The sequence below is a fragment of the Microcaecilia unicolor genome, chromosome 9, assembly GCF_901765095.1.
Source record: "Microcaecilia unicolor chromosome 9, aMicUni1.1, whole genome shotgun sequence".
In the NCBI taxonomy this organism is placed as follows: Eukaryota; Metazoa; Chordata; class Amphibia; order Gymnophiona; family Siphonopidae; genus Microcaecilia; species Microcaecilia unicolor.
This window is the reverse complement of record NC_044039.1, coordinates 190290695-190314157: the sequence shown is the minus strand read 5'-3', so window position 1 is coordinate 190314157 and position 23463 is coordinate 190290695. Positions and strand designations below refer to the sequence as shown.

The following is a 23463-nucleotide window of genomic DNA, read 5'->3' as shown; positions in this document are numbered from 1 at the left end:
AATAAATATATTCCACGGAACTGGAATATGTTAGCACATTTAGACTGACTCTGGACTTCTGCATGAAGGTAGCTCTGCCCTCATTATTCAATATCTCTCTAATAAATAATAATAAACAATATTAAGTGCATTTTTATAATATATCACTGCATTCCACAAAACAAAAGGAGCAAGTTCCCACAAGAAAAGGGGGAGGAACTAGAGCAAGCGGAGCCAATGGAGATTGCTGCTCTGACTAAACTGGAAGGAAAGGAGGTGAAACAGGAGAGGGCTGCTCGGGACGAAAGCCTAGTAGAAGAAGGGAAAAGGTGACTATCCCACGAGGGGAGCTGAGAGAACAGGTTTACCATGGAAGGGTCATGCAGGAGGTGGTCAGGGTATAATGCTGGCCTGGTTGGGGAGGGACCCTTGCCACTCTCCCTAGGTTGATTTCTTTTGAAAGGGAGAGAAGAGTAGTGTTGGTTTGGGGCATAACTGCTATACTTGAACTGCTGGGAGTTTAAACTCTTTCTGAACTGCTGTGTTTGGGGAATTGTTTTGCATGACTGCTTACATGAACTGCTGGGGAGTGTGAACCCTTTTTGATCTACCGTGCTTGGAGAATTACTTTGCATACCTGCTATACATGAACTGCTGGGAGTTTGAGCCCTTTTTGAGCTACTTTGTTTGAAGAATTGGTTTGCATAACTGCTTTATATGAACTGCTGAGATTTTGGAACCTTTTGGTTTACTATGCTGTTGAACTGCTATGCTTCTTGAGAAATGCTGTGGTGGGAACTACCTTTGGAGGAGCAGTTGACACAAAGGGATTACAATAAAGTATAATGATCTGACCTTGTGGATTGCCGTGTGCTCTTTAGCAGTGGATTACAGCACACAGCTCAGCTAAAGGGCCGGTGCAGGAGACTTTTCCAAGAGTCTCCTGGTAGTGGAGACCTTACAGTGCCTATTTGATAAGGCTCTTAAGAAACTTCAAACATTACAGAACAGGGCTATAAGATTACTCCGTCACGTTGGTTGCTTCGATTACACATACCCCTTACTTAAACAACATCACTGGCTTCCTGTAGAATTTCGAATTACTTACAAAATCACTCTGTTGATTTTCAAGGTTTTTAGATTGGGTACTCCAGACTATCTCTCATGTCTTACTATTACCTACTTACCAGCAAGAGTCTTCCACTCTTTTTTAAATTTTAAGCACGAAGCTTTATTGAACGAATCCACAAATATACAACTTCAAACACAGTGTACAGCTAGCAAGCACCAAAAAGGCCCTCCCTCATACATAAAGTATTCCTATATTTTTATTAAGTAAAGAGACAATAGAAATCAAGTCAGAACATCCCCAGCTCCCCTCCCAAGAGTCCTCCACTCTTTAAACGACCATCGTCTCGTCCTGCTAGGTCCAAAACTTGCCCAGTTAGAAACAACCAGACACCGTGCCTTCTTTTTTCCTCTCTCCAGGAACTGTGTGCCTCTTTCTCTTCGTGGTGAACCATCCTTTAAAAACTTTAAGGTAAATCTGAAAGCCTGGCTTTTCAGACAAGCTTTTGGAGATCAGGCTTAGCTGGAAGTTGCTGCCAGTTGGTTATCAACCCTTGTTCTTGGCTGTGCTTTAGACTTTCCTTTGCATGAATGTATTATGCTTTTCTTTGTGTGAATGTATTTCTCCTCTGTTTTCTTCTGTATGATCATACATCTTTTATGCCAATAATTGGAGTTCCTTTCCTTTTTCTTTATGTTTTAGTTATGTGCACCGCTCTGCTCTGCCTAGGCAGCCAGAGCAATCTAGCAAATCTAATAAGTATGGGCGCCTACGTTTCCCTTTATAAGTTCACAGTAAGGTGACAATGTTCAAACAAAACAACAAACTAAATAGAAAATATTAGCACACAAAAGACTCAACCACCTCCGTAGTGCTTTATAGATTCGAGTCAGCATGTAAGATGATATGCAAAGACCAAATCCTGACATGGGTCTTTATCTGGGTGTGGAGGTGATGACCCATAGAAAAACTGAAGAAGCAGTTCAGTCTTGGGATTACTTGTCGAGATTAAATGTTAGCAAAGGCGCCTTTGGTGGCAAAATTGTGTGACCATCCCAAAAAAGGGAAGGTTATGTGCACCAAGGGATTGTGCATATGAACGTTATTGCAGAAATCATGCCTGACAGCAGATTAGAGAACACAACATCTTGAAGCAATGCGACATGTGCCAAACAGAAGCAGCATTGTACATAACAATATTTCATGTGAATGCTCCGAGGAGAAGTTTTCCTTATCGTTGCTGATTCCTTCTGAAGTGGTCCTGGTAGGGACGATTTCATTAAATACAACCATTCCCATATTACTGTGATTATTCGCAGTGCAAGGAATTCCAGACATCACTGTACCCGATAATGTAGTCAAGACACGTCTGATTTCTGTTATGTTATGTACCAAATTTGGAAGATGTTGAACATAAATTCAATCCAAAGGACCCCATTTGATAAAAAGTTCAATATTTGGCTATGGTGATTAATTCTCACTTGAATTTTGCCTGCAGGTTAATAAGGTCCTTCAAGGTGTATCCTTTAAGCTTTGCTTGGTGAGTCGGTTACACCCTTGCCTGGAACTTGATGATTTTTGATTCATGAAACGGCTACTGATTATGCCATATTTTGATTACTGTAATATATTGCCTAGTAGTTTGCCTGAGGTATCTCTTGGACCCCTACAATTGGTTTAAAATATGACTGCTTGCCTGATCACTGGAACTAGGCATGGTGATCACATTTTGCCAATTTTGAGGGATCTACTTTAGGTTCTGACTACTGTTTAAGGTTGTACCAGTGGCGTACCAAGGGGGGGTGGTGGGGGCGGTCCACCCCGGGTGCATGCCGCTGGGGGGGTGCTGCACGCCGGTCAGTGTCGTTCGTTTCCATGCTCCCTCTGCCCCAGACCAGGTTATGCCCTGGAACAGGAAGTAACCTGTTCCGGGGCAGAGGGAGCATGTAAACGAACGACACTGACCCCCGGGGGTTCTTTTGCCGGGGTGGGGGTGTCCCTTCGCCGGGGGGGGGGGGGGGGGTATCGCGCTGCATGGGGGCGGGGCACATCGGCGATCCGCCCCGGGTGTCAGCGTCCCTCAGAATGCCACTGGGTTGTACAAAGGTATCTTCCTCTTAACTGGATTTTCTGTTACATGAAAATAAAATGCACAGGAGGCAAGTCTCTTTCAATTGAAAGGAAGCTCTGGAAGGAGGGGGCATAGGCTGAAGGTGAAAGGGGATAGACTCAGAAGTAACCTGAAGAAATACTTCTTCACGGAAAAGGTGGTGAATTCATGGAATGACCTCCTGGTGGATGTGGTGCAGACAAAAACCGTTTCTGAATTCAAGAAAGCTTGGGACAAGTGCATTGGATTTCTAAGGGAGTGATAGGGAGAGTAGATGGCATGGATGGACAGACTGGATAGGCCATAAGGTCTTTATCTGCCTACATTTTTCTATGTTTCTATGAATACCAACCATTTCGATGGCTTCAGTTTTCATAGGTGGGACTATTAAACATTCCAGCAGTTGCAGCTGTTCAAAAAGTGTTAATTCGTTCTCGAGTGTAACCACTACAAAGTCTACAGTTGTGGGATACCTTAACACCTGAGTTGCAAGGGGTCCTGGATTTTCGGAGGTTTCGTAAGCAACTGAAGACTTGTTTGCCATGGCTTTTTAATAATTTATTCAATATATATGTTTGTCTTTTGTAACTAATTATATTGTTCTGTTTTATGCATTTCATTTCATTTATTATGATTTATAATCAGCCTTTAGCCAAGGCGGAGTACAAAAAACCCACACCTAATAAAAACAAAGATGTAACAAATCCAGGTCACAGACAACATTCAGAAAAGGCCCAAACTATTGCAGAATATTCATGGTCTCAAATCTGCCTGCATGATAAGTGGTGTCTCAATAACCGCTTGAAGACTGTCAAGTTCATCTGCCTTCTAATTGCAACCTCCCAGAAGTGCAATGGTGGACAGCTATAAATTCAATAAATCAACTGAAAATAAATGCTCATCATAGGAGCCAACTTTTCAAAATGATTGGGGGTGCTGAAATTTTATTTATTTTTTACAGGTGGTGCATTCCGCGCCCCTCTCCCCCTCCTCCTCCGAGTTCCAGGCCCCCTCCCTCCCTCCGAGTGCCAGTCCTAACCCTAGCCCGACCTCTTCTCCCACAACAGTCCTCTGCTGGTCCGCTCTCGCTTTCCTGTGTGCCGCCCAGAATTTTAAAACTCATCTTACCTCGGGGTCCCGGCGGCAGCGGTGAAAGGTGAGCAGGCTCGGCGCTTCAGCCTTCCCTTCTCTCTCAGCTCTGGCCACGCCCTCATTTCCTGTTTCCGCAAGGGCGGGACCAGAGCTGAGAGAGAAGAGAAGGCTGAAGCGCCGAGCCTGCTCGCCTTCCACTGCTGCCACCGGGACCCCGAGGTAAGATGAGTTTTAAAATTCTGGGCAGCACGCAGGAAGGAGAGGGTGGACCGGCAGAGGACTGTTGAGGGAGAAGAGGGCGGGCACCGGGCAGGTCGGGCTGGCTGGGAAGGGAACTTTACAGAATAGAGTCTAAGTCTATCAATTCTTGATTTACTACCTTCTATTGAAGCACAGATCAAGGTGGTTTACATATATAACTATTCAGGTACTTGCACTGTCCCTGATGAGCCCACAATCTAAGTATATTGTACCTGGGGCAATGGAGGGCTAAGTGACTTGCCCAGGGTCACATGGAGCTGCAGAGAGAATTGACCTGGTTCCTCAAGATCTTAACCCATTGCTCTTAGGCAGCAGTGGGAATCGAACCTGGTTCCCCAGGTCCGCATCCCGCTACACTAACCATTAGGCCACTCCTCCAATCCAGTGCTTAATTTTGAGCGCCATTCATAGAATCCAGCCCAGGAACCTTCTTCTTCAGGTCAGGAATGAGCATAAGATGACAATCTGTAACTGTGTAAGCAGCATGTGTAGACTTTAGAATCTAAATAACTTGTGTTCTCATACCTCTGCCTCTTCGCACTTACTCTGGCCAAAGGTACAGGGTATTCTCATGGACATTTTTACAGGTTTAGCAGTTTATAATCTCAAAGCAGATAGAATATCTGAGAGAAGGACTGTCACACTTGCAGATGACAATACTTGCAGGCAGAGCTACTTAAAATTGAAGTACTGTACTTCTAACACCTCTTTATGCCTTAGAAATGTTCCAGATTTTGCATTTAAACAAGTGGGGAAAGTATGCAGCACATGGCTCATGAAATTCTTTCCAACATCTGTGTGTGCGTGTGTGTGTGTGTATATATATATATATATACACACACACACAAAATAAGTACCTGAATATTTGTAAACCGCTTTGAATGTAGTTGCAAAAACCTCAGAAAGGCAATATATCAAGTCCCATTTCCCTTTCCCTAATTGAGATTCTACATGGAATGTTGCTATTCCACTAGCAACATTCCATGTAAAACCTGCCTTTGGAGATCAGCAACGTGGCTGCGCAGGCTTCTGTTTCTGTGAGTCTGACGTCCTGCACGTACGTACGTGCAGGATGTCAGACGCACAGAAACAGAAGCCTGCGTGGCCGCATTGCTGATCTGCAAGGGCAGGTTGCTAGTGGTTAGTGCAGTGGACTTTGATCCTGGGGAGCTGGGTTCGATTCCCACTGCAGCTCTTTGTGACTCTGGGCAAGTCACTTACCCTCCATTGCCCCTGGTACAAAATAAGTACCTGAATATTTGTAAACCACTTTGAATGTAGTTGCAAAAACCTCATAAAGGCGGTATATCAAGTCCCATTTCCCTTTCCCTGTATATATATATATATATATGTATGTGTGTGTGTTGTATGTTCTATGTGAACAAAGCAAACCAAACACAGTAAAGAAAATGAAAACAGTAACAGAATTCAAACATGCGTGGGATAAGCATAAAGGAATCCTGTGCCGAAGGAATGGATCCTCAGGAGCTTAGTCAAGATCGGGAGGCGGGGCTGGTGGTTGGGAGGCGGGGATAGTGCTGGGCAGACTTATACGGTCTGTGCCCTGAAGAGCACAGGTACAAATCAAAGTAGGGTATACACAAAAAGCAGCAAATATGAGTTATCTTGTTGGGCAGACTGGATTGACCGTGCAGGTCTTTTTCTGCCGTCATCTACTATGTTACTATGTAACAAAAAAAAAGGAGGCTAGATGATGTCTTGTAGTAAATAAAACCACTTACGCATCCATCTTTTCCTATGTTGGTGCTCATTTGTGGAATGGATTACCTAAATCTGTTAAAACTATTCCCGATCATCTGACCTTCAGGAAAACCCTCAGGACCACCTTATTTGGAATTGCTTATGCAAATGTCCCGCCATTGCATCCATAACTGCTGAACTGTAACTATCTTAACCACATCCTTAACTTTATTGCCCCTTTTCCTTCTCTGTAATTACTCACTGATCTCTCCTCCTTCCATGTACTTGATTGCTTTTGCCTGATTACTGTATGCCTTTTATTCAGACTGATGTAAGCCACATTGGGCCTGCCCGTGGGTGGGAAAATGTGGGATATAAATAGTTGTATTAAAACATCCACGACTCGACACAAGTCGTGTTTCGGCCCAAATGGCCTGCTTCAGGTGTCTCCTAGCGGATATCTAAACTGCTAGTTAACCTTGTGATAGTGATTATGATGCTATAAACTACTACCAAGGCAAATAAACAAATTGCGTTGACAAGAACAACTAAAGAAACTTGGTGCAAAATCTCTCGCGGCCAAACGCTAACGTGTCATCTCGTATGTTCTATGTGTTCACTGCATTTGTTGTGTTGGGGTGGAGGTGGCTGGGATGGTGGTGCAGTTTGCAGGGGATAATTTGGGGGAGTTAATTTGTAGGGTGGTAGTTTTTTGGGAGGAGAGGGTATGGAACAGTTTCAGGGGGCTGCTTTTGGGGGGTGGGACAATTTGCAGGGTGCTGGTACAGTTTGCAGAATAGGGGTACATGTTTATTTTTTTTTGGGGGGGGGGGCAGCTGTAATGCAGTGTTTCCCAAGTTGGTCCTGGAGTACCCCCTTACCCGTCAGGCTTTCAGGATATCCATGGTGAATATGCATGACAGAGATTTGCATACAATGGAGGCAGTGCATGGAAATCAATCTCATGCATATTCATTTGGCTATCCTGAAACCCTGACGGGTAAGGGGGTACTCCAGGACCGACCTTGGAAACACTATTGTAAGGCATAGTTTTTCAGGCTGGGGTAGCTTGTAGGGCAGTAGTTTTTTGGTGTGGGGCTGTTTGTGGGGTGGTGATGCAGTATTACTGGGAGTGAGGGCAGTTTGCTGGATAGTGGTGAAGTTGCAGGGAGAAGTTTGAAGGGTAGGTTTGGGGATAGGGCATTTTGTGGGGTGTTGGGGTAGTTGCAGAGGGATATTTTTGGGGTGGGACAGTTTGCAGGTTGGTGGAGTAGTTGGGAGAGAAAATTTTTATGAGTGAGGTAGTTTGCAAGGAGTTGGGGCATTTGTAGGGATGTAATATAGGGGGTGGTAGGACAGCTTGCAGGATAGTGAGGCAGTTGTGGTGGTAGTTTCAAGAGTGGCAGCTGTTTGTAGTGTGGTGGTGCAATTGTAGGGGTCGTTTTGAGGGTGGGGTTGTGAAGGATACTTTTAAGGGATGGGTGCTTTGTGCAAGGGGCTTTTTTTTGGGTGTACATATAGTTCAGGGGGGGTTGGGAGAGTAGAGAGGAGAGGCAGTTTTAAGTATGAGTCCCCTTACTGCTGAGTTTCTTTCTGCTACAGAAACTGGAACTCCTTCTTGCATAGAACTGCATCGGGCAAATTTTTTTCGGGGGGGGGGGGGCTTATTTCTCTGGAATCCTCAGTTTGATTTGGCCTATTTTGAAACTCGGTGTGTCTTTTTACAGTTCCTCCAACATGCCATCCCATCCTGTCAAATTTTCAGAGTTATTTTGCCCCCAGACCTGTTCCTATAGAAATTCATTGGGCCATTTTTTTTGGGGGGGAGGGGGAAGCTTATTTCTCTTTAACCTCTTCTCCGGTTTTGCCCCTTTTTTTGAACTTAATGTGTCTTTCTACAGCTTTTTTTCCCCCCTGATGTACCTAGTTTCATCTCGTTCTGTGAAATTTTAGAGCGTTATTTTGTCCCTGGTCAGATGGACAGACAGATGGACATTTTCAACCCCTTTTGTATAATTTTCCCCCGCTTCCAAAGGGTTGTAAAGAATAAAAATGTAACGCGCCTTCCTTGGCCAGCAATATCCCTTAAAAGGCCTGCAGGTCTAAAAATAAAGCGCTCATTGCAGCTGGCATATTGTCCCCAATATCTGCGATTTTGCATTTTTCTTCACTCAATTTCTTTCAGACTTCTGAATTGTATCCTAGTACCACAAATGATGGCAGAACAAAAACATCCAGACAATCCCGTCTGCTCTGCTAAGGACACATCCCAGCTGCTAACCATGGAGGGTGACCTCTTGGAAGATTTCTCAGCATCCAGGACAGTTTTTTTTTTTAAAGTCTCTCTCTCTCTCCTTTGTACTCACTGTCTAATTATTACTGCACAGAAAAATATGGAAAATAATAAAAGAGAGACTTTCTCTCGATTCAGTCCAGAAAATTTTTTTTCTTCAGTGAAAGTGGCAGTGCTACTTTACATGTAAGGCTTGGCTTGATGATGCGAGTCCTTGGTCAGTCGGTAGAGAAGTGGATTGGATGAGAGCACAGGCTCCCTCTGCCTGCCTGTCTGTGCTGTATATCACTCTTCCTGTGAGGGTCTCTCTCGCAGGATCTCAGATTCACACAGTCTCTTGCCGTGCTCTCTCCAGTGTCCACCAACTTCCTTTTCTCTTCTTAGCCTGATCTTCTGTTCACGGGCAGCAGGAAAGAGGGGGGCCCTGAGGGGGGACCAGCTCGGATCTTTAGCAATCCTGTCAGCCAGCGACCGACGTCCAACTCAGGTGAGCAGAGCTTTAGCAGTCCCGAACCTTGCCTAAACCTGTACTTTGAAAATGCTATTAAGATTGCACGGGCAGCTAGCAATTGTGCGTACGTGTGTGTGTGTGTTGGGGGGGGGGGGGGGGCGCAAGCAGCTACGATCTGCTTGCTACCTCTTTCCGTTTATTAGGGGACTTTTTCTGGCAAGATTTTAATTTCGAAAAATGAAGAAGGAAAGAAACCGAGCAGTGCGTTAAAAAAATTAAATACTCTTCTCGTCTCGGAGTTTCTTCGGGAGGAATAAAAATGAAAGTCATTTCCCGTTTTGGGAGGGGGGCTAAAAAAACAGCTGCAAGAGAGAGAGAGAGAAAAGTTGGATTAGAAGAAAAAAAATGAAAAATGCATGACAAGCTGACACAAAGAGAGATTTGTTAGCCCGTTCTGCGAGGCGTGCAAAAATCAGTAAAATGAGTGGGAGCTTTGTGCCTGCAGGATGCTGCGGGGGGAGGAAATTCTGATGCACCAAGTTGTTTGTTTTATTTGAAATAAAGTCATATACGTACATTATTTGTTGTCTAGTAAGCGGGTGTATTTTCAGCTTTTCTTGCTCCTAGCTGAGCCCTGCCTCTGAGGACAGAGAGGGATGGCTCTAGTCACGCTGACGGCGGAATAAGGTGAAGCTGGTGGGTGGGTGGGTGGATGGATTGTGTGTGTTTGTGGGGGTGTGTAGGGGGGGGGGAGAATGCAGGGGGGGGGGGGGAGAATGCTTGCTGGTTGGGATCCAGCCCTTTTCTGGTTCTTTTTCTTCGAAGCCAATGAGGGGGATACCCGTGGCAGTTTCGGCTACTTGTGCTCACCAAGAAAGAGCTCTCTTCTGTTATTTAAATAATTAACTGACACGTGTTCATTTAAAGCTTCTCTCCAGAGATATCCACCAGGCTTTTAAAAATAGGGTAAGCGCAACTTGATCTGCTGGGGGGGGGGGGGCATCGTTTGCATTCGGCATTCTACCAGTCTTCTTTCTAGGAGACTGTGTATTCCTGTGCATTTTTGAGCTTTTAGTGTACTGTAATTCTTCAGACAAATAGCTCCTTGCACACCATAGAACAGTGTTTCCCCAAGTCCAGTCCTGGAGTACCCCTTGCCAGTCGGGTTTTCAGGATGTTCACAATGAATATGCATGAAAGAGATTTGCATATGATGGAGGTAGTGTACGCAGACCATGTTCATGCATATTCATTGCGGATATCCTGAAAACCTGACTGGCAAGGGGTAAGCCAGGACTGGACTTGGGGAAACAAAGCCTATAGGTTACATTTGTCTTCTTATAAAATGTGTTTTTCCTTCCTGGGAACATTGGAACATGCTACTTTATAGGTATATATAGAGTCAGAACCTATCAACATGTCTGAATTTTGTGCTACGATTAATTGGAATTTACAAGAGAAAATAATATGCAATGAAGCAATTGCTTTCTGTTCTAGGAGAGAGCAACAGATGTTAGTGTGAAAGGGCTCTGTTATCAGGCACGTAACCTGCCTTTCTAGAATATAATTATTGGTCCAGACTGTATATAATGTCAGATGTCCTGTGTACACCTCCTGTTGATTAGTTCATTGGAAGCGGCTGTGAACGCAAATGGTCAGGCATGGGAAAGCTGTAATTAATGGAAAGCGTTCCTAAATATAGTTAATGATGACTGGGTTTCAACAACAGTAGCATATGGAACAATAGACAAGTAACAGTTTAAGGCGTGGTGTTGGGGAATGCTTGAGGGTCCCCTGCAAATGAGGAAGAAAGGCCTCTCTACAGAAAGAAACCCCTACCTTTTTCCTTTCCCAGGACTCTTCTGTCCCTTTGTCTTAGATTTTTCCTCCTCTTTTTTTCTTACTTTCCCTCCGTACCACCATCTTCTCTTCATGGCTCTCTTCTCCTCCTCACCTCACCTAATTCTGCTTGTGCATTTTTGCCTATCTGATATCAGTCCCCGGTATCAAGAAAAGGCTGTGGTTCCTCCTTTCTCCTTTGCTCTTTCTCTCCTAATTTTAGTTCCCTCCCCCCCTTCTCTCTTTCTTCCCTTCATTCTCTGTGCTTCTCTCTTCCCCTCTCCTGTTCTTTGTGTTTCCTCTCCATCCCTTTTTTCTCTTCTGCAGTCTCTTCCTCCCCTGCTCTTCTTTGGCATCATTTTCTCTCTCCATGTTCTCCTTGGGCTGTCTCTCTCCTGTCTCACCTACTGCTGCCAGGCCGCCCTCCACCCTTCTGACCCCCTCTATAAGCCTACAGTCTCACCATTCACCTGCTTTGGTTGTACCACAGAAAGGCAACGTATCAAATGCATTAACCATACCTTACCCTTAGCAGCTCTTCCTTGAAACTAGTGGTGGCCCTGAGCATAGAATTGATGGCATTCGGTGTGTGAAACTGGCAACCCCCTTTATTTGGTGTGGGTTTCTTATTTGGGCAGGAGGTGGTTTAAGAGGACAAGGAAGGGCCACTATGGGAAATTGTGAGCCTGTTCTAGCTGGTTCATAGTCCCTTCACTCACACATGATATACTGCTGCTGCTTTTAGTACTGGGCCCATGGCTGCCCTGTGAAGCAATGCAGGGTCTTCCTGAATCTATGTCTTTTGTCCTACAGTGTATGGGGGTCCCCTACATCAGTGTTTCTCAACACAGGCCTCGGGGGTACTCCCAACCAGTCAGGTTTTCAAGATATCTACAATGAATATGCATGAGATAGATCTCCATGCTCTACCTCCTCTACCTCCTTAGTGAACGTGTTTGTTGAATGAATATTCATTGTGAATATCCTAAAATACTTGTTGAGTGTAGCCTGAGGACTGGATTGAGAACTACTGCCTTACACCATTGGTTCTGTATAATAAATGTAGTTTTGTGATTAAGTTCCAGCTACACACAAACCAGCTTATTTTCGAAAGAGAAAGACGCCCATATTTCGACCCAAATCGGGAGATGGGCGCCTTTCTCTCATGGGCGCCCAAATCGGTATAATCGAAAGCCAATTTTGGGCGCCTCCAACTGCAGTCTGTTGCGGGAACGAACAAAGTTAACGGGAGCGTGTCGGAGACGTGGTGAAGGCGGGACTGGGGGCGTGTTTCTCGGCCAAAGAGAGCTGGGCGCCCTCGACTGATAATGGAAAAAAGAAGGGCGGCAGTAGTGAGAATTTGGGCCGCTTTTTTGGACCCTTTTTGTTTTCACGAACAAGTCCCCCAAAAGTGCCCCAACTGCCCAGATGACCACCGGAGGGAATCGGGGATGACCTCCCCTGACTCCCCCAGTGGTCACTAACCCCCTCCCACCAAAAAAAAAAAAATAAAGAACTTTAAAAACTTTTTTTTGCCAGCCTGTATGCCAGCCTCAAATGTCATACCTAGCTCCATCACAGCAGTATGCAGGTCCCTGGAGCAGTTGTTAGTGGGTGCAGTGGACTTCAGGCAGGTGAACCCAGACCCATCCCCCCCTACCTGTTACACTTGTGCTGGTAAATGGGAGCCCTCCAAACTGCCCCCAAAACCCACTGTAACCACATCTAGGTGCCCCCCTTCCCCCATAAAGGCTATGGTAATGGTGTAGAGTTGTGGGCAGTGGGTTTTGGGGAGGATTTGGGGGGGGGCTCAGCACCCAAGGTAAGGGAGCTATGGACTTGGGAGGTATTTTAATTTTTTTGAACTTTTTGCAAGTCCCCCCTAGGGTGCCCGGTTGGTGTCCTGGCATGTGAGGGGGACCAGTGCACTACGAATCCTGGCCCCTCCCATGACCAAATGCCTTGGAGTTGTTCGTTTTTGAGCTGGGCGGCTTCGGTTTCCATTATTGCTGAAAACCTATACCGCCCAGCTCAAATCCGCCTAAATCCGATGCATTTTGCCCGGCACCAACCGTATTATCAAAACAAAAAATGGACGCCCATCTTTTTCGAAAATACGGTCTGTCCCGCCCCTTCGCGGACCCGTCCTCGGAGATAGTCGCCCATAGAGATGGGCGTCCGCGTTCGATTATGCCCCTCTTTTAAAGTGTCCTTTTGGCCAGTTCCTGAGCTAGTCTCTTGAGAAATGCACCCCCAAAGTCCAGCTCAAGTTTTTAAGTGTCACCAAGGTATTGGGATCCCTTCCTGTTTCTGATCGACTGGTCGTCCTTGGATGCCAAGCTTCGTCACCCTTTGGTTTTGTCTGCACAATTGTTCTGGCAGTAGTGGCTTACTACTACTACTTATCATTTCTATAGCGCTACTAGACATACGCAGTGCTTCCAGCATCCTGAGCCACATGGTTGTTCTCTGTCAGGGCTCTGCTTGATGAGGTATCCTTACCTTCACACATGGTTTTCCTGCTGTACGGTCAATGCTTCTGGGGAGGTCTGTGTGATCTTCTTAATTTCCCTTATTATTCCATAGATCCATAGAAAGTCCCTGTATCATATATTCGCACTGAGATGTCTCTACCCTTATAGAACAGAAACGTGTGCTGTGGTCTGATTTGAATGGAAGACTCTCATTGGTTAAAGAAGAAAGATGAAGAATTCATCCCATAACCAAAAATACTTTTGTTTGGAAGATTGGACTATTCAGTATCATTTATCTAGCTCAACGCAAAGGCAGGTGTATACTACTACTACTACTACTACTATTAAACATTTCTATAGCGCTACTAGACATGTGTATAGCCCACAAATAACGACTGATCTAGTTTTCCCTCCAAATATACAGTAAGAATTTGAAGAATTCTATAATGTTTTTAATAGAGGAGAAAATAGCCCCTAGATTACACCTGGGACACCAAATAATAATGCTATGCAGCTACATTTACTTCCTTTTGGTAGCTGGAGTCTGGGTTGTTCCAAGGGAAAGCAGAACCCAGAGCTCAAGATCAGAATCAGCCTCAAAATTAGCAAAAGACGGCCTCTTCTAAGGTCATTTTCTATGGATTTCCCATGGAGTTTTTGATCAAGATGAACCATAGGAACTGTACTTTGATACACGCCAAGAGCATAGGAGCCAGCTCTGTGAGTGCCAGTATTGAGTGAGCTCCTTCATTGTGTCCAGGGAGAGTAAGTTGTACTGAGTTTGACACCCCCGGTCATTTTGAAATGTTGATGCTTACGACAAGAGTTTCAGAATCACAGTGATCCAGGCTTAGGTAAGGGGAGAGCCTTTGAAGGGTTCTTGAGAACACGAGGAATGCTTAACTTCTGAAATGATTTCATTCTTATAAAAAGAATAGAAATAAAAGTTCATAGCTAAAAAGAAAATATTAAGGTGACACCTTTTATTGGACTAATGGACTACATTTTTGACTGTTTTTGGATTAACCCCCATACTCAGGTCAGTACAGTTCTGTAGAATGGCTTTCATTTCCACTGTAGGTGGGCTGTGCAGTACGTGGATGGGGAAAGAACTTCTTCTGATCTAGTCAAAACATAGAGGATTAATTCAAAAGTTGGGCACCTACATTTGGATGTGCAGGGCACATTGCACCCAACGTAACAAGTTAACAAGGCATTAACAATCAATAATAATTGGAGTTAATTGGTGAAAAGTTTGCATTTTGATCTGCCCTAGTCACTATTCTATAACATCAGTGCCTACCTTTTATAGTGTGCAACTCAAAAGGGGCGTGGCTATGGGAGGAGCACGGGCAGATCAGGGGTCATTCCCAGAAGCTAGGCACAATGTTATAGAAAGCTGTCATTTGCACACCCAAGCACTAGCATTTAACCATAGCCACCGAGAAGGGGGGGGAGCAGGGGGGACAAAAGTCCCTGGGCCTCCAAGGGGGGCCCGGCTGCGCAGTCCCACCCGCCCTCCATCGTCGACCGTCTGCCTCCTGCATTGAAATTGCAGTCTCACCTCCATGAAAGCAGCGCTGCAGGCAGCAGAACGCCTCCCTTCGGCCCTCCTTCCCTCCCTGTGTCCCGCCCTGTTCTGACGTAACTTCCGCGAGGATGGGACACAAGGAGTGAAGGAGGGCCAAAGGGAGGCGTTCTGCTGCTTGCAGCGATTCTTTCACGGAGGTGAGACGGCGATTTCAATGCAGGGGGCCCGGTGGCGGACGGAGGGGGGGTGCGGCGGTGGTGGCGACGACCTCGGGGGGGGGGGGTGGAGGGGGAGCAGTGGCTGCGGCTATCTCGTGGGGAGCGGTGGCGACCTTGGGGGGTGGAGGGGCGGAGCTGCGACCTCGAGGGGCAGGGTGGCAGGGGCCCCGGGCCCGGCCCAGTCTCTCGGCAGCCCTGCATTTAATCCCCAGCTGTAAATGCTGGTGACCAAAATTAGGTGTGAAATCCATGCTAAACTATATTCTGTAAAGGTGCTCAGCACGGAGCGCGGATCTTTCCAGCGCCTAATCATTGGGTGCTGTTTCTAGAACCCCCCCCCCCCAAGCCTCCAGCCACTAACCTCCAGATTCTATATATGGTGGCCAAAATTGGGCACTGATCCAGTAAATTGGCTAACGAGCCAACTAGTGCCAATATTTGGGTGCTAATTGGCAGCAATTTGAATTTGCATGCACATCTTGCTTCATGCTATTCTATAACAATGTGCACCTAAGTCCCACAGAGTGCAACCCAGAAGGGGGTGTGGCCATGAGAGGTGCATGGGCGGGTCAGGAACATTCCTAAAATTTACGCGCATGGTTAGACGGTACCAGGGATGTGCACCTGGTTTCAGCAGGCTCATCTTTGAGTGCCCGTTATAAAGTAGCATTGAGTGTAAATTTGTGAGCTCCATTTACTGAATCTAGATTAGATTTATTATTTGTTTTCTACCCTTTTCCAAGGTGGATCAAAATAAAAACATCCATAAAATATACAATAAACAGGATACAAAAAGCAGAAAAATCAGGACATATCACAAATACATCACTTAGTCCAGTGGTTCCCAAACCTGGTCCTGGAGGTGTCTCAGCCAGTCAGGTTTTTCAGGATACCCACAATGAATATTCACGAGAGAGATCTGCATGCACTGGCTTCTCTGCATGCTAAGCTCTCTCATGAATATTCATCGTGGATATCCTGAAAACCCGACTGGCTGGGGTGCCTCCCGGACCAGGTTTGGGAACCACTGACTTGGTCTAAACAATAAAAGCCTTGAACAAGAGAAAGTCTCCGAGGTGCTTCCGAACTGCTGACTCACAGGTCTCATGTTTGAGCTTCTGTGGCAGATTGTTCCGTTCAATAGGTCCACGGGTGGAAAATGTACCCATCCTTGTGAGTTCCACCAGCATATGCTGATGCTCTGAGCGTAGAGACTGAGATGGCCCTAAAAATGCAGTTATCTAATTGCGCCCTGCTCTTTTCACCTGCCTAGCATGCGTTAAGCGCAGAAGGGATTAGTATATGCATGCCTAAGAGGCCCTCTTACAGAGCAGCGGTAATCCCAACGCGGGCTTACCACTCGCTCTTCTGCGACTATCACTGGTGGCCCCGCCCCAAGTGCACCATTTCCGGGGGAAAAAGAAAATGGCTTGTGCAGCAGTAACCTGGTGAAAATGGGGCATCACCATGCCTTGCTGGGTTAGCGCAGGAGCCTTTATCGCCACTTCAGTGGGTGGTGGTCAGGGTTTCCCGCCGCATGGCCATGTGGTAAAGAGTTCTCTTAAGTAAGTGTGTAAGTCTGGGGGCTTTTTACCCACTGCGGTAAAAAGGGCCCTGGCGCATGGGAAAAGCAGCCCCTGCCGCTTGGGCCCCCAGCTTGGTAAAAGGACCCCTTAGCACCCTAAGCACTATTCTTCAAGGGTGTACGTGAGCACTATAGCACACAATTGCAAGGGAGTGTACATGTGGGCAGAGCGTGGGCGGGGCCTGGGTATGTCTTCCAATTCTGCCGCAACTTATAGAATTTATTTTATATGGAACTTATACCCACAAGTACCAATACAGTTCACTGTGGGTTACAAAATAAAAGAATGAACACAACATTTAGAAATACAATTCAGTACACTATACCACAGTCAAGAAAATAAAAATTATTAATATAAATGACTCATTTTAAAAACTCCCACTTACATATCTCCCAAACAAAAAAGTCTTAAGCAACCTTCGAAAAATAATCAAATTGGTGCTTATACGGCAATGAGTTCCAAAAGGTTGAAGCCTGATAGGGAAGGGAAGATGACAAAAATCTAGGAAAGGATAGCAAACATTGACCTCGCAACCGGTCAGATTTACCCCATAGGAATACATTCATCGCTGCAATTAAATAAAATGGAGCCTCTCCCTGCAGCATCCTAAAAACTGTAAATCCCAACTTAAAATAAATCTGGGCCTCTACCGGGAGCCAATGCAACTCCAAAAAATAAGGAGCAGAGGCTCAAAGTTATTTAAAAAAAAAAAAAAAAATCAAGCGAATGGCAGTATTCTGGACTAGCTGCAGGCTTTGTAAAGAAGATTTAGTGCAACCAACATACAGTAGTCTCGCGAGGCCGCTTCAACTCTCGGTGGCCATTTTGAATCAGCGCCGGGACTGGAGCCAGCAAGAAACAGCATGCAGGCGCTCCGGGCAGGAAAGAGGGGGCTCTTTCCTACCCCGAAGAGGTCACTAGACCACCAGGGCAGTATAGTAAGGGGAGGGGAGGATAGGACACCCTTAGGGGTGTGTGATGGGGGGGTTGGGTCGGTATGTGATGGGGCGGGGTGGGGGTGTGATGGGACGGGGTGGGGGCGTGGTGTGTACGGACCGGGGGTGGGGTGGGGCATTTGTCCTCTTTTTTTTGGGGGGGGGGGGAGCAAATATGATAACCCTACCTTTACACCTTCTGTTGACCTAGCATACATGGGCATACCAATGTGCATTTATGCCAGTGTCTGGTATCTAGATGCAGTTATACAATAGGTGCTCCTTGTGCTGCAACAGGCACCTTGTTGCACATTTGCCACCTTAGGGGTTAATCCTATAAAAAGACTAGTTTTAAGGGGCAAGGATTGGATTACATTGGATTAGATTTATTCACTCAATATACCACTTGAAAAATATGTTTTAGAGCGGTTTACAAAAAAAATATAACTACAAAAAAAACAATAATTAAACAGTTAACAATAAATAAATAAATAACAATATCAGACTTATCAAAACTATACCACTAATGCAATAATAAATCAGCAATAACCTAAAATAACTAAATCAAACAGTCAAAAATTAAGAGAATTGAGTTTCAAAAAGCCAAGTTTTAAGAACTTTACAAAACCCTAGGAAAAACTTTCTGCCGGTATTCTAGTAATTTCCGCACGTAAATGAACACATGCACATGAAAATGGCAAGTTTTTGGCTAAGCGGTATTCTGTAATACACACCCAGATGTAATGGTGCATATATTGCATGTGGGTGTTCAGCTGGGTGGAGCGAGGATGGGGTGCATAATTACATCTGTAGACTGTAAAATCTTTTGCAGTCTAAATTTGAGGATTTACACCCGATGTATGGTGTAAGTGTTCGTGCCTTAATTGTAGGTGCTTTATCAGCCACTTAAGCTAATATCTTATCAAGAAAAGTAAGTGTCTACTTTTCTTTATAGAACAAGTTTCATATAGGTGCTTTCCTAGTGCCTAAGTTTAGGTACACCCTTATAGATGAACACCAGTCATACATCGGGTGTAAATATCAACATTTGATATGCAGCCTCTAAGTGTGACTTTAGAAAAGTAAAGTTCTATCTTATTGAGTTAAAGTCCCAACCAGCATTCTGTATTCTGGTCAGACTTGGATTACAGGAGCCAGCTCTGTGGGTGCTGAGCACCCCCAATATTGATCAATCTCCTTCAATGTGTCCATGGTGGGGTCATTTGTGTTCTCTTTGGCTCCTGAAATCATTTTGAAATATTGGCAGCTATGACTTGGGTTGTAACTGGGTCTTAGGAGATTAGCTTTATCAAGAGTCACCTGGCTTAAAATGTGAGCAAGAGGAGCTTGTTGTCTCTTTCAGGCAGGGCCGTAGCCAGCTATGTGCAAAGGAGGTGGGGGGGGGGGGGGGGGTCTAAAACTGTGCTTTGTCCCTTGCTTCACCTGCTTGGCTGTGACACAGTGGGGCTGCTGCTGGTGTGTTACATTTCTGGATTGGGATGCCACTGATTATAGGGACTTTTCAATATTTATTTATTTATTTAGATTTTGCTCACACCTTTTTCAGTAGTAGCTCAAGGTGAGTTACATTCAGATATACTGGGTATTTCTCTGGCCCTGGAGGGCTCACAATCTAATTTTGTTCCTGAGGCAATGGAGGGTTACGTGATTTGCCCAAGATCACAAGGAGCAGCAGTGGGATTTGAACTGGCCACTTCTGGCTGTCAAGACCAGTGCTCTAACCACTAAGCCACTCTTTAATCTTCAAATCCAACTGTGGAACCCTTTAATATGGGTTTGAGGATGTGCAATATCTTTTGATAACTAGAAGGGTGCCCTTTTTATTCTAGGTTTTTAAAGGCATCTATGGATTCATTTTCTTTCGCAACTTTGACCGTGCATATTTCTTTACCATCACAGAGAGTGGAGATCTTTAGTCAGGGCTGATGATACTGGAGAACTATCTGATTCCAGAGGAAAAAAACCCCCATAGAAATAACTAATGATGACAAAGACCATATAGCCTATCAAGTATGCCCATCCGTGCCATCTACTATCCTTTCCTCTCCCTTGTCCCATGCTTTCTTGAATTCAGATATGGAAAGAGATAGGTTAGAAAGGCAAGTTGTAACAACAGTAGCAATTGGATTGAAAGCAACCAATGAGTGCTGACATTCTCTGTCTTAACACAGAGACATAGAACAATGAAGGCAAATAAAGACCACCCAGACCACCTACTCTCTCTTCCTCGCCCTTTTGAGATCCTATGTACCTGTCCCAAAGTTTCTTGAATTCACAGTTTTTGTCTCCATCACCTCCACCAGGAGGCCATTCCACGAATTTGTCACTCTTTCCTGAGCCTGTCCCCTTTCACCTTCATCCTATGCCCCCTCGTTCTAGAGCTTCCTTTGAATTAGCGCCATCAAGGTACCTGTAACAGGAGGCTTCCCAGGGTGCTGTGCACCCCCAATATTGAGCACCCTCATTCGTTGTGTCCAGGAAGAGGTAATCTCAATTGCATTTGGCACCTCAATCATTTTGAAATGTTGGTATCTAGGAGGCTCCCTATTCGGCTGTTGTCATAGTCCGTGCTCTCAGGAGGAAGTACAGTCTGAACTGACCAGTTTGTGTGGAGGTGGCGTGGTGTCAGATGGCGAACCAGCGCTGCTTCCCTTATTAAAAGCTGTGCACTTGGAGCAGAAGGTGAGGCAGTGTGTCAGTCATTGGCAGACAGGAGTGAGCAGACGGCTGTTTAGATTTGCTGGTAGTTGGTTTGACCGCCAAGCTCATGATAGTTTGAGGCATTGATGATAGTATTAGAAAAAATGGAATGGCCAGAGATTTGGAAAATACACTGGGCTTGGCTGATTCTTTTGAAATTGGTTGAAAGGAACCTGAACGAGTGGTTGTTACAAGCCTAAAATTATTATAAAGATGCAAGCTTTGAAGTTCGCAAAAATCTCTTCCCCGGGGAATGCATGTCAGTGATCACTATATCTGACTTAATCTAAAGACTTGCCCTTCGGCTAAAAGCCTCGGGGTTCAGGGTAATATCTGACAGGTGAGCATGGGGACAGCGATGGATTTTATTCTGTAGCATTTTTATCCCAGAGATTACTCGTCTGTGTCACTTTGGAAGAGTATTTGCAAACTGTTATATATATATTTTTTACTAAGTCTAATTTTACCAGGAACATGACTCTTTTTTTTAGTCTTAACAGCAGGATGTGTTTAAAATATCCTGCTTTCTGTTGCTTCCCCGTGATACCCTGCAAATGAGGCTACTGTTTATCAAAGGTGTGCAAATGTTTGTTATAAGCTCCTATTGCCAGTGAGAGAGCAGCACAGATTATGCAGACTGCTTGGTACAGAGAGCTTTTTGATAATTTTTCACTGCCGCTTTGAGAGCAAGCTTCTAGTTCCCGTGAAAAGCCACAATTAGTGTCCTAGAAAGAAACAGGGACCTAGTGAATGAAGAAATCCTTCCAAACAGGGGAAACAAGCCAGCTGTGGTGGACATTTGATATAAGTTGCAAACAATTCTGTCCCTGTAGTAAACTCAGATGTATTGGCGAAGGCATCTGATGCTTCATATTCAAGCATTTGGACGCATGATCTGAAAAGGCTTCTATTGTTTAGAATTTGCATGGCGTTTCACCCAGTCCCTTGCATTCCAAATCTGGTTTGACAGCGTGTCATTCATACCTGTCTTGGATTTTTGCACTGGTGTACTGAGCTATGAATGGGGTGTGTAGATCTACCCACTACCTTTATTTCCACCATAATTACGCTTTGTGCTGGATAGCATGTTTTGCATAGATCAGCTGTCAAGCCCCACAGTTTCACAGATGGGGCTTGAGCAACTCAGGTCTATGCAGACTCTGTATTCTTTTATCCTAGAAATGTCACTAATTAGGATTCCTCTTTCTCTCTTGCCTACTTTCCTTTTATCCTGTCATATTTATTTAAACAGGGGAGTGTGCTGCATGCTATATATATCTGTTTAATTAATGTATTAATTACTTCCACAATTCATAATACTCTCAGCCTTTTAATGATGTGTCTTTTCCACGCAATGGACCCTCCCCAGTGAGAAATGGAATGGGAGAACCCTATTGGACAGAGACCATGTCCTAGAATACTTTCTTTTCACAGGGTTTCCCTTCTTCCTTATCTTTAGGAAGCAGTACATGCAGTGCTTAGGTCCGTGTTGCAGTGGTAGCTCAGCGTGTAATATCTTTCGCTGCTTAGGAAGCTTCATCTATTTTCAGTACTGAGGTTTCTTTAACTCTAGCAATTACAAATGGATGGCATGTGGGAAAGGTTTAAGAATTCCTTTTAGTGGGATTGTATTAGCTGAAGGCCTGATTTTTTTTTAAAGATGGATTACGGGAAAGAAGGGGGGGGGGGGGGAAGGAGAAAAGCACCCAGAGGATGGAATTGTCTGCTGCAAGATGTGAAATTGCAAGCCATCAGAAGTGTGTGTGTGTGTGTGTGGGAGGGGGGGGGGGGCTACTTTACGAGATTGGGAAAACAGGCTGGGGACCTTGAGAGCAATGGAACTTCTGACAGACAGGAAAAGGGATTGCTATACACTGGAAGGAGGGGAGTGGAGGTGGCTTCAGATGATATTGGAGGCATGAAACCCTACTTGAGTACCACATAAGAGTTTTGGGGAGGGGGGAGGAGATGGTATGTGGCAGCCGTCTGAAGGCACAATGGGCAGTGGGTCGTGAATGTTGGGATAGGGAGTTGGTGGGTACAGGGGAAGTTAGGGGTTAGGAGGTACTAAGGGAGTAAGGGGGAGGGGATATTATATGTGGGAGATTTAGGGGCATCCAGATGTTGGTTATATATGTTGTTCTATGTTATCAGATGCACAAATTTGTGTTCGTGTTTTTTTTATGTAAAAATTTTAATAGATATATTGATACAAAAAAATTCATGCCTATGTTTATGTCCAGATTCTATATATCTGTTATCTGCACCCTTCTCCTCCACTGCTAACTCCAAACTCCATTCCTTTTATCTTGCTGCACCATATGCCTGGAACAGACTTCCTGAGCCGGTACTTCAAGCTCCATCTCTGGCCGTCTTCAAATCTAAGCTAAAAGCCCACCTTTTTAATGCTGCTTTTAACTCCTAACCCTTATTCACTTGTCCAGAACCCTTATTTTATCATCCTCTCTTTAATATTCCCTTTCTCTTGCTTGTCCTGTTTGTCCTAATTAGATTGTAAGCTCTGTCAAGCAGGGACTGTCTCTTCATGTTCAAGTGTTCAGTGCAGTGTACGTCTAGTAGCGCTTTAGAAATGATAAGTAGTAGTAATATGGCATATGAAATTCCGCACGGAAACTGAAGCATATTCTATAACAATGTGCATAATGCAATTGGTTAACTAATTAGCGTGGTTAATTGGATGTTAAGCAATTAGCCCTAATTGGCATTAATTGAGATTTATGTGCACAACTCACTAAGTGTATTCTATAATGTTCACCTAAATTCTGGGGGCGTGGCCATAGGTGGGGCATGGGTGTTTCTAAAATCTATGCACATTGTTATAGACTACACCCCCTCTGTGCTTAATTTAGGCCTTAATTTACACCAAGTAAAACACCTAAATGGATGCAGGGCCCCGAGAGACTGAGCCAGGTCCGGGGCATGGCCACCGCCACCTCCCCCCCTCCCATAATCGTCATCTGTTGCCCCCTCCAGTCACTGCCACTACGGCCCCCCCCCCCTGATTGCTGCTGCAACAGGGTTGAACTTAAATACCTTGACTGGCGGGGATCCCGAGGCCTCGCCAGCACAAGACGTCTTTGTCCAGTGCTGACCGCCTGCCCCTGTGGCTGCTTTTCCTCTCAAGGCATACTTGGTTTCAAAACTGAGCATGAGCGCTTGAGAGGAAAAGCATCCGCTCAGCA

At 45.1% G+C, this 23463-nt stretch overlaps 1 protein-coding gene across 3 annotated transcripts in view; it reads left to right on the top strand.

Moving 5' to 3' along the window:
- Positions 1-8750: 8750 nt before the first annotated feature.
- Positions 8751-23463, top strand: part of LBHD2 (LBH domain containing 2) — a 72378-nt gene continuing 57665 nt past the window's right edge. Inside the window, exon 1 of one of the 3 annotated variants that reach the window (XM_030214398.1) lies at positions 8751-8992. The gene's annotated coding sequence lies outside the window, so the exon portion shown is untranslated. Of the gene's footprint in view, positions 8993-9589; positions 9653-9797; positions 9923-23463 lie in introns of those variants that run through there. The other 2 variants (XM_030214401.1, XM_030214399.1) reach the window with 2 other exon arrangements.